Source organism: Salvelinus sp. IW2-2015, linkage group LG23 (genome assembly GCF_002910315.2).
Source record: "Salvelinus sp. IW2-2015 linkage group LG23, ASM291031v2, whole genome shotgun sequence".
Taxonomy (NCBI): Eukaryota; Metazoa; Chordata; class Actinopteri; order Salmoniformes; family Salmonidae; genus Salvelinus; species Salvelinus sp. IW2-2015.
In genome coordinates this window covers 10,995,715-11,011,930 of record NC_036863.1, presented here as the reverse complement: position 1 = coordinate 11,011,930, position 16,216 = coordinate 10,995,715, and the positions used below count along the sequence as shown (strand labels likewise).

At 41.2% G+C, this 16,216-nt stretch overlaps 1 pseudogene; it reads left to right on the top strand.

The window, feature by feature from the left end:
* LOC111950035 (rho guanine nucleotide exchange factor 12-like) overlaps positions 1-16,216 on the top strand; it is a 121,345-nt pseudogene that overhangs the window by 41,409 nt on the left and 63,720 nt on the right.

The window sequence follows — 16,216 nt, the reverse complement described above, 5'->3', positions numbered from 1 at the left end:
TCAACATGCATCTCTCTGCCTGGCATCAACATGCATCTCTCTGCCTGGCATCACATGTATCTCTCTGCCTGGCATCACATGTATCTCTCTGCCTGGCATCAACATGCATCTCTCTGCCTGGCATCAACATGCATCTCTCTGCCTGGCATCACATGTATCTCTCTGCCTGGCATCACATGTATCTCTCTGCCTGATCTTCTCTGCCTGCATTCAACATGCATCTCTCTGCCTGGCATCACATGCATCTCTCTGCCTGGCATCAACATGCATCTCTCTGCCTGGCATCACATGTATCTCTCTGCCTGGCATCAACATGCATCTCTCTGCCTGGCATCAACATGCATCTCTCTGCCTGGCATCAACATGCATCTCTCTGCCTGGCATCAACATGCCTTTTTCTGCCTGGCATCAACATGCATCGACACGCCTCTACCTGGAGCTTCTCTTCAAACTCAACTATTTTCCACCCTAAACGCAACATGCAACAATTTCAAAGGTTTTACTGAGATACAGTTCATTTAAGGAAATAAATGTGTTAGTCCCTAATCTATGGAATTCACATGACTGGGCAGGGGTGCAGCCATGGGTGGGCATAGGCCCACCAACTTGGCAGCCAGGCCCACCCACTGGGGAGCCAGGCCCAGCCAATCACAATGATTTCCCCCCCCACAAAAGTGCTTTATTACAGACAGAAATACCCCCCCTTCAGATGATCCCGCAGGTGAAGAAGCCGGATGTGGATGTCCTGGGCTGGCGTGGTTACACGTGGTCTGCGGTTGTGAGGCTGGCTGGACGTACTGCCAAAATTCTCTAAAATGACGTTGGAGGCAGCTTATGGTAGAGACATGAACATTCCAATCTCTGGCAACAGATCTGGTGGACATTCCTGCAGTCAGCATGCCAATTGCACGCTCACTCAAAACTTGAGACATCTGTGGCATTGTATTGTGATTGTATTGTGTGACGAAACTGCACATTTGAAAGTGGCCTTTTATTGTCCCCAGCACAAGGTTGACCTGTGTAATGATCATGCTGTTTAATCAGCTTCTTGATATGCAACACCTGTCAGGTGGATGGATTATTAGGATGATGATGATGATAGATTGGATTTATGTCGTGCTTCACAAACTGAATCAATTATGTCACTCTTAAATAAATAAAGAATACATATTTTCCAAGTGCTCAAAGCACTTTACATTGTAATGGTGGAACACATTTTCTCCTCGTAAATGAATCTCTCTATCCAATACATATTTATTGCGGGTGCAGCAGGGATGTGTCCGTGCCCCCTCCAGTGTATTCCACAGAGGTTCCACTTCTCATGTGACTTTAATGGTTCTAATGGGTCAATGCATTATTCATTGCCAAGTCTCCAATGTTTCTTCTCCCCCCCAAGCTTATGACCTGCCTTAAACGATAAGTTAAATATTACATTCATTTATTCATAAAAGCACCGTTTAAATATCCTGGCACTACAAAAACAACTTATCCTCAAGCATTTCACCCCCAAACCTATTGTGTTGGTCGCTGTATCACTGTAGGCTAGCCTACAGCCTAGCTTTGTGGAAACAAGACCAGGCCTTGCCTTCCCTGCCTGCCTAAAGGGATCAAACATGGTGGATATGGAGGTGCTGGCTAGTCTCTCTCAGGGGCTGGCTGGTTGTCTGTTCTTCTAGGGGATTTATCGTTCTCTCTCCCCCGTCCACACCCCCAGCCGTCCCTGGCTACGCTAATAAAACGTGAACAGACAGTGTAGCTTGAAGAAATGTACATCCCCAAGCCGCGTCAGGATGCACACTCTCTGATCAGGCTTATTGGGGCAGAACGAGAGGGGAGTGCCTGCTCCCTCCCTTCAGGCCCTGGAGAATGAGGGATGGTGAAAGAGGGGGTGCAGGGATAAGGGAGTTGCCGCTGTGTGTGAGTGTGTGTGGTCTGTTCTGACCTATGTTGAGTGGGACTAGAGGGTCTTTAGATACCCTTTCAAGGCCAATAACTTGAATTTCCCTAGATACAGTTAGCATTCCTGTGCATGCCACACAAAATAAACACCTTTGTTTTGAATAAGAGTACGGCCCCCATTGAAGAAATTATTTCACAGTACTCTGTTCCAATGTTGTTGTTGAATTCTTCAAGTGTATTATAATCTTACCACTGTGCATGCAGTACCACAAATGGAGTTGTAGTAAGTATTTCGGCAATAACATCCCAATAGTCTCAATGTACAATATATCATCTTTACAGACTATCCTTATTGATATTTATAAGCTGGGTGGTTTGAGCCCTGAATGCTGATTGGCTGAAAGCTGTATATCAGACCATATACCATGGTGTGACAAAACAAATATTTGTACTGCTCTAATTACGTTGTTAACCAGTTTATAATAGCAATAAGGAACCTCTGGGCTTTGAGGTATATGGCCAATATACCACGGCTAATGGGTGTATCCTCAGCCGTGGTATATTGGTCAAATACCACACTTCCTCGGGCCTTATTGCGTAATTATAGAACAGCGATAAATGTACAGTAATTCATTAGTATATTGACAGCCTTGAGTTAAATCGGCTTTTGGGTTTCAGTGGCAGACTTCCTGCGCTACTACGATACATTTACATTTTGATTTAATACATTTGATTCATGCAATGCTTCTCCAGTAGCTCAAAGCATCACCTTCACCTGAGTGCTACAGTCCCAGTCCATTCATTTGTTAATACGCTTACCTTGAGGTAATCCAGTTCAGCGATTGATCGTGATCAAGTGTGTCTGTCTAGGTACTGGAGTTATTAGAATAATATACACATACAGTTATGGAGAAGGAGGGTTTACTGGGCTAACTTTGATAAATGACATACTAATCTGATGATATTGTCCTCCCTCAGGTCTTTGCCTGGAGGTAGCTCTTCTCTGAACGTAGACATGCCTGGCATGTACTCTAGGCTACTCTCACTCTAGACGCTTGTAATAATGATTTGTACTATGTACTTTTCCAGAACTTAATCTCTCTCTCTCTCTCTTTCCTTGTTTACTCAATTTGATTCAAAGGGCTTTATTGGCATGGGAAACATATGTTTACATTGCCAAAGCAAGTGAAATAGATTATTTAAAAAAGTGAAGAAAACAATAAAAGATTTACAGTAAATGTTATAGTTTCAAAGGAATAGAGACATTTCAAATGTTATAATTATTAGTGTTGTAATGATGTGCAAATAATTTAAGTACAAAAGGGAAAATAAAAACATAAATATGGGTTGAATTTACAATGGTGTTTGTTCTTCACTTGTTGCCCTTTTCTTGTGGCAACAGGTCACAAATCTCGCTGCTGTGATGGCTCACTGGTATTTCACCTAATAGATATGGGAGTTTATAAAAATTGGATTTGTTTTCAAATTCTTTGTGGGTCTGTGTAATCTGAGAGAAATATGTGTCTCTAATATGGTCATACATTTGGCAGGAGGTTAGGAAGTGCAGCTCAGTTTCCACCTCATTTTGTGGGCAGTGTGCACATAGCCTGTCTTCTCTTAAGAGCCAGGTCTTCCTACGGCAGGCTATGCTCACTGAGTCTGTACATAGTTAAAGCTTTCCTTAATTTTGGGTCAGTCAAAGTGGTCAGGTATTCTGCCACTACTCTCTGTTTAGGGCCAAATAGCATTCCCGTTTGTTCTTTTTTTTGTTAATTACTTGACACATTGGAAAGAATTATCTTTTTGTTTTCTCATGATTTGGTTGGGTCTAATTGTGTTGCTGTCCTCCAGTTCCAACTTGCTTAGGGGATTCTTCTGTCGGTTAATCTCTTTGTAGGTGATGGCTTTGTTATGGAAGTTTTGGGAATCACTTCCTTTTAGGTGGTTGTAGAATTGAATGGCTCAATTCTGGATTTTGATAATTAGTGGGTATCGTCCTAATTCTGCTCTGCATGCATTATTTGGTGTTTTACGTTGTACACAGAGGATCTTTGCAGAATTCTGCGTCCATGAGTCTCAATTTGGTGTTTGTCCCATTTTGTGAATTATTGGTTGGTGAGTGGACCCGAGACCTCACAAACATAAAGGGCAATGGGTTGTATAACTGATTCATGTATTTTTAACCAGATCCTAATTGGGATGTCAAATTGTATGTTATTTTTGATGGTGTAGAAGGCCCTTGCCTTGTCCTTCTTGCCTTGTCCTTCTTGCCTTGTCCTTCTTGCCTTGTCCTTCTTGCCTTGTCCTTCTTGCATTACTCTCTCTCTCTCTCTCTCTCTCTCTCTCTCTCTCTCTCTCTCTCTCTCTCTCTCTCTCTCTCTCTCCTCTCTCTCTCTAGCTCTCTCTCTCTCTCTCCTCTCTCTCTCTCTCTCTCTCTCTCTTCTCTCTCTCTTCTCTCTCTCTCTCTCTCTCTCTCTTCTCTCTCTCTCTCTCTCTCTCTCTCTCTCTCTCTCTCTCTCTCTCTCTCTCTCTCTCTCTCTCTCTCTCTCTCTCTCTCTCTCTCCTCTCCTCTCTCTCTCTCTCTCTCTCTCTCTCTCTCTCTCTCTCTCTCTCTCTCTCTCTCTCTCTCTCTCTCTCTCTCTCTCTCTCTCTCTCTCTCTCTCTCTCTCTCTCAATTCAAAGGGCTTTATTGGCATTGGAAACATATGTTTACATTGCCAAAGCAAGTGAAATAGATACACAATCAAAAATGAACAGTAAACATTACATTCACGTTTCAAAGGAATAGAGACATTTCAAATGTCATATTATGGCTGTGTACTCTCTCTCCCTTTGTTGTAAATTCACCACTGTGTATCTCTTCAAATGCTATATTCTGTTGGTCAGACTGTGCTGTGTTCTGATGTGTTCAGTGGAGGAGGCAGTATGTTCAAGACTAGTTGTCTTATCTCACAAGCCCAGGTTCACCTTTCTTGTGAGCAGAGCAGCAGAGTTCTAGCCTCGCAAGCTGCCTGATCCCAAAAGCTTCCATGAATGTTTGCTGCACGGATATCATGATAGCGCAGCGGTAATCATTCTGGTATTTACGAGGCTGGCAGAGTTCACCTCAAATCCACTTCAATTAGTTTTATGGTTAGGGCTGAGTGCAGGTCAAATGTGATGTTTCAAGTTGACCATTTTCTTTTGTAACATAGGGATCCTCAACGTGTACTTGAATCAGTTTCGATGGGCAGTTGCGATAGGAAAGAAGGCTCAACATCCATTTCAGGATATCACTGTTTCTACTTGAGGAGGCATGAAGTTTACCCCCAAACTGGATGTTCTTTCTAAATGCCACTCCTCCTCAAAATGGGACCTCATATGGAACGGAGAGTGAAATGAAAGAAGTAGCCAGAACTGGTGATTCACGACAAGCTTCTCTCTGAAAAACGTGTGCTTTGGATCCAACACAAGGGGAAAGGGTTAAGCATCTTTGGCCCTGTAGCCTGTCTCGAAAAGGGATCAGGCCAGTTCCCAAAGACGTCCCTTTTCGAGTCCTGCTGCTGCAGTGCTGTTGCTCTCTATGCACTTTATCACTTTCCCCCCTCTTCTCAGTATTGTTTTGAAGCTCTTCCATAGACCTGACTGGCTTCAAAATCTTATAAAATGGCAGTGTCCACGTGCCAGGCCCCTTGGGCAAACTTGTTACCTCAGTCACACTTCCCAAAAAGCTTAATTTAGCTTAGAAGGCACCACTGAGTGAGGAACACTTTCTGGCACTCCATTTGTTATTGTAACAGTTTTAGAGACTCCACTGCAGTGAAGCGTTAAAGCGTTTACATGTGTCTCAGACCGGTGGGATAGACATGTTTGAGGTGATGCAGGAATGGTGTTCAACCCCTCTACATGTGAGGCTGGCACAAAATTAACATCCTTGAGTGCATCCCTCCGTAGAACTCTGGTGCTGTTTTCTTTCCTTTATCTTGTTCACTTGTGTCAGGTCAGTAAAATCAAAGAGGATGGGAAGTGTTCTGTCTTAGTAATAAGCATCTTTGGTGACATTGCTCATAGGAAAAACGTATAAGTGGATTCAGGAGGGAGGCAATGGGATGTGACAATCACAGAACTTTAATGTTACATGCAGTGGCTCAAGTGGCTCATCAGTGATGATGTTTTGCTTGCCATTTAAAACCTTCTTTAGGCTGCCATTGCTGCACTGCCAAAGCTATAGCGTTTATAATTTACCCATTTTCTTTAGGATTTCATGTAATAAATTGAGAGGATCATTCAATTATTTCAAGATAACCATAGGGTCTACTTGAGTTTTGCTAAATGCTTGTCCATTTCTGAGTAGTCTCTTGCTATATGATGTGAGCTTGGCCTTGTAGACAAAAAGTAGACAATAAATGTAGTATTGATAAAGATTATTTAATTTAAGGAATTCATTTTATAAAATGATCAAAATGAACTCTGAATAAATTAAAACCTACTTGCGGCAGGACTTAACTCTCTGTTAAAGCTAACAGCTAATTGTTAAAGGCTAGCAATCGATTTCACTACACTTGAATCTGTCACACCCTGACCTTAGAGAACCTTTTTATTTCTCTATTTGGTTAGGTCAGGGTGTGATTTGGGTGGGCATTCTAGTTTTTATTTTTCTTTGTTGGCCGGGTATGGTTCCCAATCAGAGGCAGCTGTCTATCGTTGTCTCTGATGGGGGATCATACTTAGGCAGCCTTTTTTCCACCTTTAGTTTGTGGGATCTTGTTTTTGGTTAGTTGCTGTGTTAGCGCTACAAAACTTTACGTGTCGTTTATTCTTTCTTGTTTTTGGTGTTCATTTAATAAATTGATGATGTACGTCTACCACGCTGCACCTTGGTCCAATCCATCTTTCGATGAGCGTGACAGAATCTTTGTGTTTCCCATTGATCTGCCTTGTAAGCTAACAAGCGCATTGTTCCCCGCAAGCTTTCAACGTACCCATTAGGCCTCTTTTTATCCATTCTGAATGAGTCTGCATTTAAGTATCTAAATATCAGCTAAATCCCTTTCTTACCCAAAGCTAGCTGCACTAGCTGCTTAGCCACCACCCAGTGAGACTGATGTCTGTCCTCACCCAGACAGTATATCCTCTGGCCTGCCTCCTAATCTCCCCAGGGCACATCAGAGGAGAACCAGTTTAATAACTCCTCCTGTTCCGAGACAGTGTAGTAGTGAATCACATGTCTCTATTTGGCAGGGGTTCAATATGACTGGGTTGATGTCAGATTTGTTTTATTGAATGATGTTCATTTACTTTAACAAGTGTGCTATTTGGTTGAATTAAATAATGACCATTTCAACTATTAAGAAGTGTTTCTTAAATCCAAGGTGGTAGCAGTGGAAAGGTGTATCACAGTGTTTTTTGTAAATGTTATATATTAGGGATTTTGTCCATGATTAGACAGAGCTATGTTTTTGTCTGTGTCAAAAGAGATTTCCAAGTACGAGCTCTGCAGCCTAGGTACTAACACAGGATTCTCCAAATCCTGCCCCCTCCTGCCTTCTCTGAAAGATACCCACTCCCACTCATCCCCCTCCTCTTTTCCTCTCCAATCTCCCCTCTCATCCCCCCTTCTCCCACATTCAGGAAATGGGAGGCCTGCCAGAAGCGCTCTCTGTTTCCGGGAATCTGTCCCACAATGCCGCAATGTAGTAAGCTGGCTTTGACGTGAGCGCCATTGTTCAAAGTGCAGGCCCCATTGTCTGAGGGAAGGAACAGCAACAAAAACAAAAACCACCCGCGGAAGGAGGTGGAGAGGTGGAGATAGAGAGAGGGCCCTGTGCTATTTATATTAAGAACCCAGCCACCTCCTATCTCTCAGACTTAGGCATCTGGGTAGGGATCTGCATGTTTCATATGCCAACCAGTGGAACAACTTGGACCAAGAAAGTGCCTGAGGACATGAGGCTTATGTTGGCATCGCCACACCACCGCCCTTTTGATTATGAAATGAATTCAAGTGGGTCTGGTGTTCCATCATTTCTGGTCCCTCTGAGTAACGGTGGTGGTTGTGATCCTGTGATGTGTAAGCAGATGATGAAAGATGTACCTATGATAGTGCAGTCTACTGGTTAGCAGCATGTCATGAGACAGACGGCAAGGTGGGTTTGGAGGTGGGGGGTTAGAAGCTGGCTGTCTCTGACTGATGATGTCACTCAGTACACAGAAACATGCAAATGACAAGGAATTTTATTTTGTATTTATTTATTTTACCTTTGTTTAAGCAGGTAGGCAAGTTGAGAACAAGTTCTCATTTACAACTGCGACCTGGCCAAGATAAAGCACAGCAGTTCGACACAGACAACAACACAGAGTTACACATGGAGTAAAACAAACATACAGTCAATAATACAGTGAAAAATAAGTCTATATACAATGTGAGCAAATGAGGTGAGATAAGGGAGTTAAAGGCAATAAAAAGGGCACGGTGGTGAAGTAAATACAATATAGCAATTAAAAACACTGGAATTGTAGATTTGCAGTAGGTGAATGTGCAAAGTAGAAATACTGGGGTGCAAAGGAGCAAAATAAATAAATATATACAGTAGGGGATGAGGTAATTGTTTGGGCTATTTATAGATGGCCTATGTACAGGTGCAGTGATCTGTGAGCTGCTCTGACAGCTGGTGAGGGAGATAAGTGTTTCCAGTTTGAGATTTTTGTAGTTCGTTCCAGTCATTGGCAGCAGAGAACTGGAAGGAGAGGCGGCCAAAGGAGGAATTGGCCCTGGGGGTGACCAGTGAAATACACATGCTGGAGCGCGTGCTACGGGTTGGTGCTGCTATGGTGACCAGCGAGCTAAGGCGGGACTTTACCTAGCAGGGTCTTGTAGATGACCTGGCCAGATAAAGCAAAGAAGGAAGACCAGAGCATGTTTTCATTAAGCGCCTCAGAGTAGGAGTGCTGATCTACGATCAGTTTTGTCTTTTAGATCATAATGAATAAGGTTACCCCGGAACTGTTGATTTATATACTTATCTTTTAATAAAATATATGTTTCTAGTGTAATTTTCTTGACGTAGCATGCAATGACAATACAAACATGGTAGCAAATGGAGAATATAAGGTTGAACATGGGGCTGGTTTCAGATACCCAGATTAAGGATATTCCTGGACCAAAAAGCACTTTCAATAGATTCTCTCTTCAACATGTTTTAGTCCAGGTACAGGCCTGTGAAACCAGACTTCTTTTCCTAGAACAATAAACTTGTTGCTTGAATTAACACTTCTGGAGTATAATGAATACTCAGGGAGAAAAAGGTGTAGATTCACACGCAGAGCGGGAGGTGTTTATCGCAGAAGGCAGGAATCGTGGTCACAGGCTGGCAATGGTCGTACACAGGTAGGCAAACAGGCAGGTGAATCAAAACTAGGACTGAAGGCTATAACTGGTTCTCACAAACAAGCTAGGAAAAGGCTTAGTAGAGTCAAAACGCACAATACCTCACAAAGACACAAACAGAATGAACTGAACGAAATAAGGAGCTGATGAGACCAGGTGAGTAACTAACACAGGTGAAATCAATTAATAAAAATGAAAGACAGGGCTACGTTCAAGAACACAATGAAACAGAACACAGATTGACTATGAAAATAAATACAGAACCTTACATAGAGCTACAATACATTTAACCTCACGGGGGTCCAATTTCATACAGTTTGTGAAATTTAACCTGTGTTGAAAAAATTATTCTGAATGTCAAAGTGGAATTAGGTTTTTAGAAATGTTTAAAAATGAACAAAAAATGTTCAACTAAAATGTATTGAATCAATAAGTATTCAACCCCTTTGTTATGGCAAGCCTAAATAAGTTCAGGAGTAAAAATGTGCTTAACAAGTCACATAATAAGTTGCATGGACTCACTCTGTGTACAGTAATAGTGTTTAACATGATTTTTGAATGACTACCTCGTCTCTGTTCCCCGCACATACAATTATCTGTAAGGTCCCTCAGTCGAGCAGTGAATTTCAAACACAGATTCAACCACAAAGGCCAGGGAGGTTTTCCAATGCCTTGCAAATAAGTTATTAATTACACTTTGGATGGTGCACTGTGTCAATACACCTACAGTAGTCACTACAAAGATACAGGCGTCCGTCCTAACTCAGTTGCCAGAGAGGAAGGAAACCGCTCAGGGATTTCACCATGAGGCCAATGGTAACTTTAAAACAGTTACAGGGTTTAATGGGTGTGATAGGAAAAAGGATGGGTCAACAACATTGTAGTTACTCCACAATACTAACCTAAATGACAGAGTGAAAAAAAAAACGTTTTTCCAAAACATGCATCGTGTTTGCAATAAGGCACTAAAGTAAAATGTACTTTACAATCCAACACAACCCATCACTGAGTACCAGTCTTCATATTTTCAAGCATGGTGGTGGCTGAATCATGTTATGGGTATGCTTGTCATCGGCAAGGACTAGGGAGTTCTTTTTAGGGTAAAAAGAAACGGAATAGAACTATGCACAGGCAAAATCCTAGAGGAAAACCTGCTTTCCAACCAACACTATGAGACAAATTCACCTTTCAGCAGGACAATAAACTAGAACACAAGGCCAAATCTACACTGGAGTTGCTTACCAAGATGACATTGAATGTTCTTGAGTGGCCTAGTTACAGTTTTGACCTAAATCAGCTTGAAAATCTATGGAAAGAAAATGGCTTTCTAGCAATGATCAACAACCAACTTGACAGAGTTTGAAGAATTTTTGAAAGAATAATGTGCAAATATTGTAAATTCCAGGTGTATGAAGCTCTTAAAGACGTACCCAGAAATACTCACAGCTGTAATCACTGCCGAAGGTGATTCTAACATGTATTGACTCAGGGGTGTGAATACTAATGTAAATTAGATATTTCTGTATTTCTTTTTCAATACATTTGCTAAAATGTCTAAAAACATGTTTTCACATTGTCATTATGGGGTATTGTGTGCAGATGGGTAAGAAATGTTTTATATTTAATCCATTTGGAGTTCAGGCTGTAACACAACAAAATGTGGAATAATTCAAGGGGTATGAAGGGACTGTACACTTAGAACAGGGTTTTACCAATGACAAATAGTATAATAGTATTCTAATCCTTTCTCGTCTTTGTTTTCACAGGTTTTCCAAAAAAGCAACCAGGTCAGAGTTTTTTCCTTGCTTCGCAAATCTTTGTCCACATTGTCAATCACAACGGACTACAATCATGACCTCCAGACAAACATCACCATATAACTAGAATGTATTACCAAAAAATAAATGATATGCCCCTAAGAGTTGGGTCACCTGGTATGCGTCCTAAATGGAACCCTATTCACTATTTAGTGTACTATTTTTGACCTGGCCCTGGTTAAAAGTAGTGTATTAAATAAGGAATAGGGTTCCATTTCAGATGCTGCCCTGTATTTGAGTTGATTTAGCTGGATATTATGAGGCTTTTGGACCCCATACCATGCCTGACACCCTGATAAGCATGTTAAGATGACACCTCATGTATCTAGAATCTGATGGTGCAGTCTTCCTCCTAAGCCGTAGGGATTTGGCTCTCTATTTCGTCTGGTAAAGGGTCTAAGTCCCTGGTGTCTAAGATACAGTATGTCTGAGAGAGTATTGTAACAGATAATATTACGTGAAAGTATAATATAATGGGGTCGTTCCACGAATAGAGTGACATTTTAAGTATACATTTTTCACCAATATTGAAATTTAAAAGCCTGGTTGAAAACCTGCACAGACGTGCGAAATCTGGTGTCCTGTGTATGTGTGTGTTTCTCACCATGCCATCTGTGTTTGTGTGTTCCCAGGACCCCTAGCATTCTCAGCAAGGACCATCCCCCAGACAAGAATCCCAAGAGTGACAAAAACACAGCCCCACCTGCGCATGAGTTTGACCCTACAGGTAAGTGTGCACGCACAAGCATACACACATACACAAACAAACAGAAAACAGGACTTGCGCACACTTGCAACATACACTCTTTGAACAAATTGTGCAAGCACAAAATATAATACACACCTCAATCCATTTCAATGTCTAATCTAATTTTCCACTTGGTTGGTGCAGTGTATTACTGTCGGTCAGTTACTGGTGATAACTGTAATAATCATTTGACACAATATTAGCTACTGACCAAATAAACTAAATTATATGGAAATAGTAATTAACAGCTCCTTATGGAGTGGAAAGAGTTTCTGTTAGTGGCGAATCCTAACTTCATAGCGACCATTAATGCACATTGGGGTTGTTTCAAAATTAAAATAAACTCTTTCACTGTTTACTGTATTGTCTGATATAAGCTCAAGCCAATCACTGTTATTAGACCCTTTCAGACTGTAAACGTGTCATTGATCCTGTTGTGGGTAGCACTCCGCTTCACTCACTCACACACATTAGATAATTGAATGTAAATTATGCAGCGTGTCGATGTGATAAGTGCTGCGGTGACATGCTGTAGCCTAGGTGGGAGCTACTAGAAACCAAACGGAAGAAAACAAACCGAAGCAGGGCGGGACTACCTGGACGTGTCCAATAGGAAACATTTGTTTTTGTTTTCCGTTGCAAAACGTTTTGCTACGCTGTGCACTAATGTATGCGACCCTGGGAACGGAAAATGTTTTGCAACAAAAACAATAGTTTCTTATTGGCCAAGTTCACGTAGTCCCTCCCTCTTTTTTAAAAATGTGTTACCTAATGAATAGGACCCTGTTATTAAAGGTCCACTCTGGAGACGAGGGGTTAATGTTTGGTCTGGGGTGGGGGGGTCAAATGGGAGCACCATGGCTCCCCAGCTGACAGCCAGATTAACAGCCAACACCAGGCTGATGCTTATCTTCTGTTAGGCTGGGGAAACAGGAGCGGCAGCAGGATGAAACACAAACACACACATGTACATACACACATTCAAACACACACAGTCACAATAATACTTGCACACTCGCACACACGTCATGGCTGCTGGAGTCTGAGGATGAAACACGCACACACACACACTCACACACACACACACACACACACACTGGTTAATAGTGCGCTTTGAGCCCTAGTCATGTGATGAGGTAGTCTACTCTTCAGACAGGCACAGCACCACAATCCCTCCCATTTTAGCCACATAGGTCTAGTCTGTGTTTTTTATGAATGTGCAATGAGCATACACAGATACAGGCACCCTTCCCAACTCAGTTGCCGGAGAGGAAGAAACCGCTCAGGGATTTCACCATGAGGCCAATGGTGACTTTAAAACAGTTACAGAGCTTAACTTCTCTGGGATATGTGGGACGTTACCCACTTGGCCAAAAGCCAGTAAAAATGCAGAGCGCCAAATTCAAATAAATTACTATAAAAATCTAACCTTCATGAAATCACACATGAAAGACACCAAATTAAAGCTACACTTGTTGTGAATCCAGCCAACATGTCTGATTTCAAAAAGGATTTACGGCGAAAGCACACCTTGCGATTATGTTAGGTCAGTACATAGCCACAGAAAAACACAGCCATTTTTCCAGCCAAAGAGAAGAGTAATAAAAAGCAGAAATAGAGATCAAATTAATCACTAACCTTTGATGATCTTCATCAGATGACACTCATAGGACTTCATGTTACACAATACATGTATGTTTTGTTCAGTAAAGTNAAATCACACATGAAAGACACCAAATTAAAGCTACACTTGTTGTGAATCCAGCCAACATGTCTGATTTCAAAAAGGATTTACGGCGAAAGCACACCTTGCCATTGTTAGGTCAGTACATAGCCACAGAAAAACACAGCCATTTTTCCAGCCAAAGAGAGGAGTAACAAAAAGCAGAAAGAGATAAAAATGAATCACTAACCTTTGATCTTCATCAGATGACACTCATAGGACTTCATGTTACACAATACATGTATGTTTTGTTCGGTAAAGTTCATATTTATATCCAAAAATCTGAGTTAAGGAGGGACGCTACTGTCTCACTTGGCCAAAAGCCAGAAAATCCAGAGCGCCAAATTCAAATAAATTACTATAAAAATCAAACTTTCATTAAATCACACATGAAAGATACCAAATTAAAGCTACACTGGTTGTGAATCCAGCCAACATGTCAGAATTCAAATAGGCTTTTCGGCGAAAGCAAACAATGCTATTCTCTGAGATAGCACCATAGTAAACAAAGAGAGAGAAGCATATTTCAACCCTGCAGGCGCGACACAAAACGAAGAAATAAAAATATAATTCATGCCTTACCTTTGACGAGCTTCTGTTGTTGGCACTCCAATATGTCCCATAAACATCACAAATGGTCCCTTTGTTCGATTAATTCCGTCGATTTATATCCAAAATGTCAATTTATTTGGCGCGTTTGATCCAGAAAAACACCGGTTCCAACTTGTGAAACGTGACTACAAAATATCTCAAAAGTTACCTGTAAACTTTGCCAAAACATTTCAAACTACTTTTTTAATATAACTTTAGTTATTTTTTTACGTAAATAATCGATAAAATTGAAAACGGGATGATCTGTGTTCAATACAGGATTAAAACAAACTGTAGCTAGCCTTCTGGTCATGCGCCTCTGACAAACAGGACACTTCGAGTGACCCTCAATCAAGATGACCGTACTTCTTCATTACACAAAGGAAAAACCCTCAACCAATTTGTAAAGACTGTTGACATCCAGTGGAAGCGGTAGGAAATGCAAGAGTGACCTCATTTTTTTTTTATCTGAATGGTTTGTCCTCGGGGTTTTGCCTGCTAAATAAGTTCTGTTATACACACAGACATGATTCAAACAGTTTTAGAAACTTCAGAGTGTTTTCTATCCAAATCCACTAATAATATGCATATCTTATCTTCTGGGGATGAGTAGCTTGCAGTTGAATTTGGATATGCTTTTCATCCAAACGTGAAAATGCTGCCCCCTATCCTAGAGAAGTTAATGGCTGTGATAGGAGAAAACTGAGGATGGATCATCAACATTGTAGTTACTCCACAATACTAATTTAATTGACAGAGTGAAAAGAAGGAAGCCTTTACAGAATGCAAATATTTCAAAACCTAATTTTCTATAATGCCTCTTACCAGATGTTGGGCATTATTAGTGGATTAGTGGACTGCGTTGTGCATGGTTAATTTGTAACAAAAAATACATTTTTGTAGACCAACTTGGAAGCCAGATCAGTGACTATTGCAAAAAAGCAGGTTAAACTAATTTGATAAAAAATGAAATTATGAGTGGGTCTTATGGTTGTGGAAGACTTATATTTAGCTTAGGTATAATTTAACAAGCTTTGAATTCATTATATTATTCCTTACTGTTTGAAATGCCGTCTATTGACGTTTAATTGCGCAACAATGGTTATTTAACCTTTTTTATTTTTTTATCGATATATTTATCGTGAATTGGCCATAAGTTTGAAAAAATGTAGTTATGATTTTTAGGCCATATCGCCCAGCCCTAGTTGTAGACCTGATAAACAACAATGACGAGTCAGCCTATAGAGAGGAGGTACAGTGCATTTGGAAAGTATTCAGACCCCTTGACTTTTTACACATTTTGTTACGTTACAGCCTTATTATAAAATTGATTATTCTCATCAATCTACACAAAATACTTCATAATGACAAAGCGGAAACTGGTTTTTAGATATTTTTGCAAATGTATACATTTTTTAAAACAGATACCTTATTTACATACGTTTTATGACCCTTTGCTATGAGACTCAAAATTGAGATCAGGTGCATCCTGTTTCCATTGATCATCCTTGAGATGTTTCTACAACTTGATTGGAGTTCACCTGTGGTAAATTCAATTGATTGGACATGATTTGGAAAGGCACACACCTGTCTATGTAAGGTCCCACAGTTGACAGTGCATGTCAGAGCAAAAACCAAGCTATGAGGTTGATGACAGGATTGTGTCGAGGCACAAACCTGGGGAAGGGTACCAAAAAATGTCTGCAGCATTGAAGGTCCCCAAAAACACAGTGGCCTCCCTCTTTCTTAAATGGAAGAAGTTTGGAACCACCAAAACTCTTCCTAAAGCTGGCTGCCCGGCCAAAGTTAGCAATCGGGTGAGAAGGGCCTTGGTCAGGGAGGTGACCAAGAACCTGATGGTCACTCTGACAGAGCTCCAGAGTTCCTTTGTGAAGATGGGAGAACCTTCCAGAAGGACAACCATCTCTGCAGCCCTCCACCAATCAAGCCTTTATGGTAGAGTGGCCAGACGGAAGCCACTCCTCAGTAACAGGCACATGACAGCCCGCTTGGAGTTTGCCATAAGGCACCTAATGGACTCTCAGACCATGATAACAGGATCCTCTGGTCTG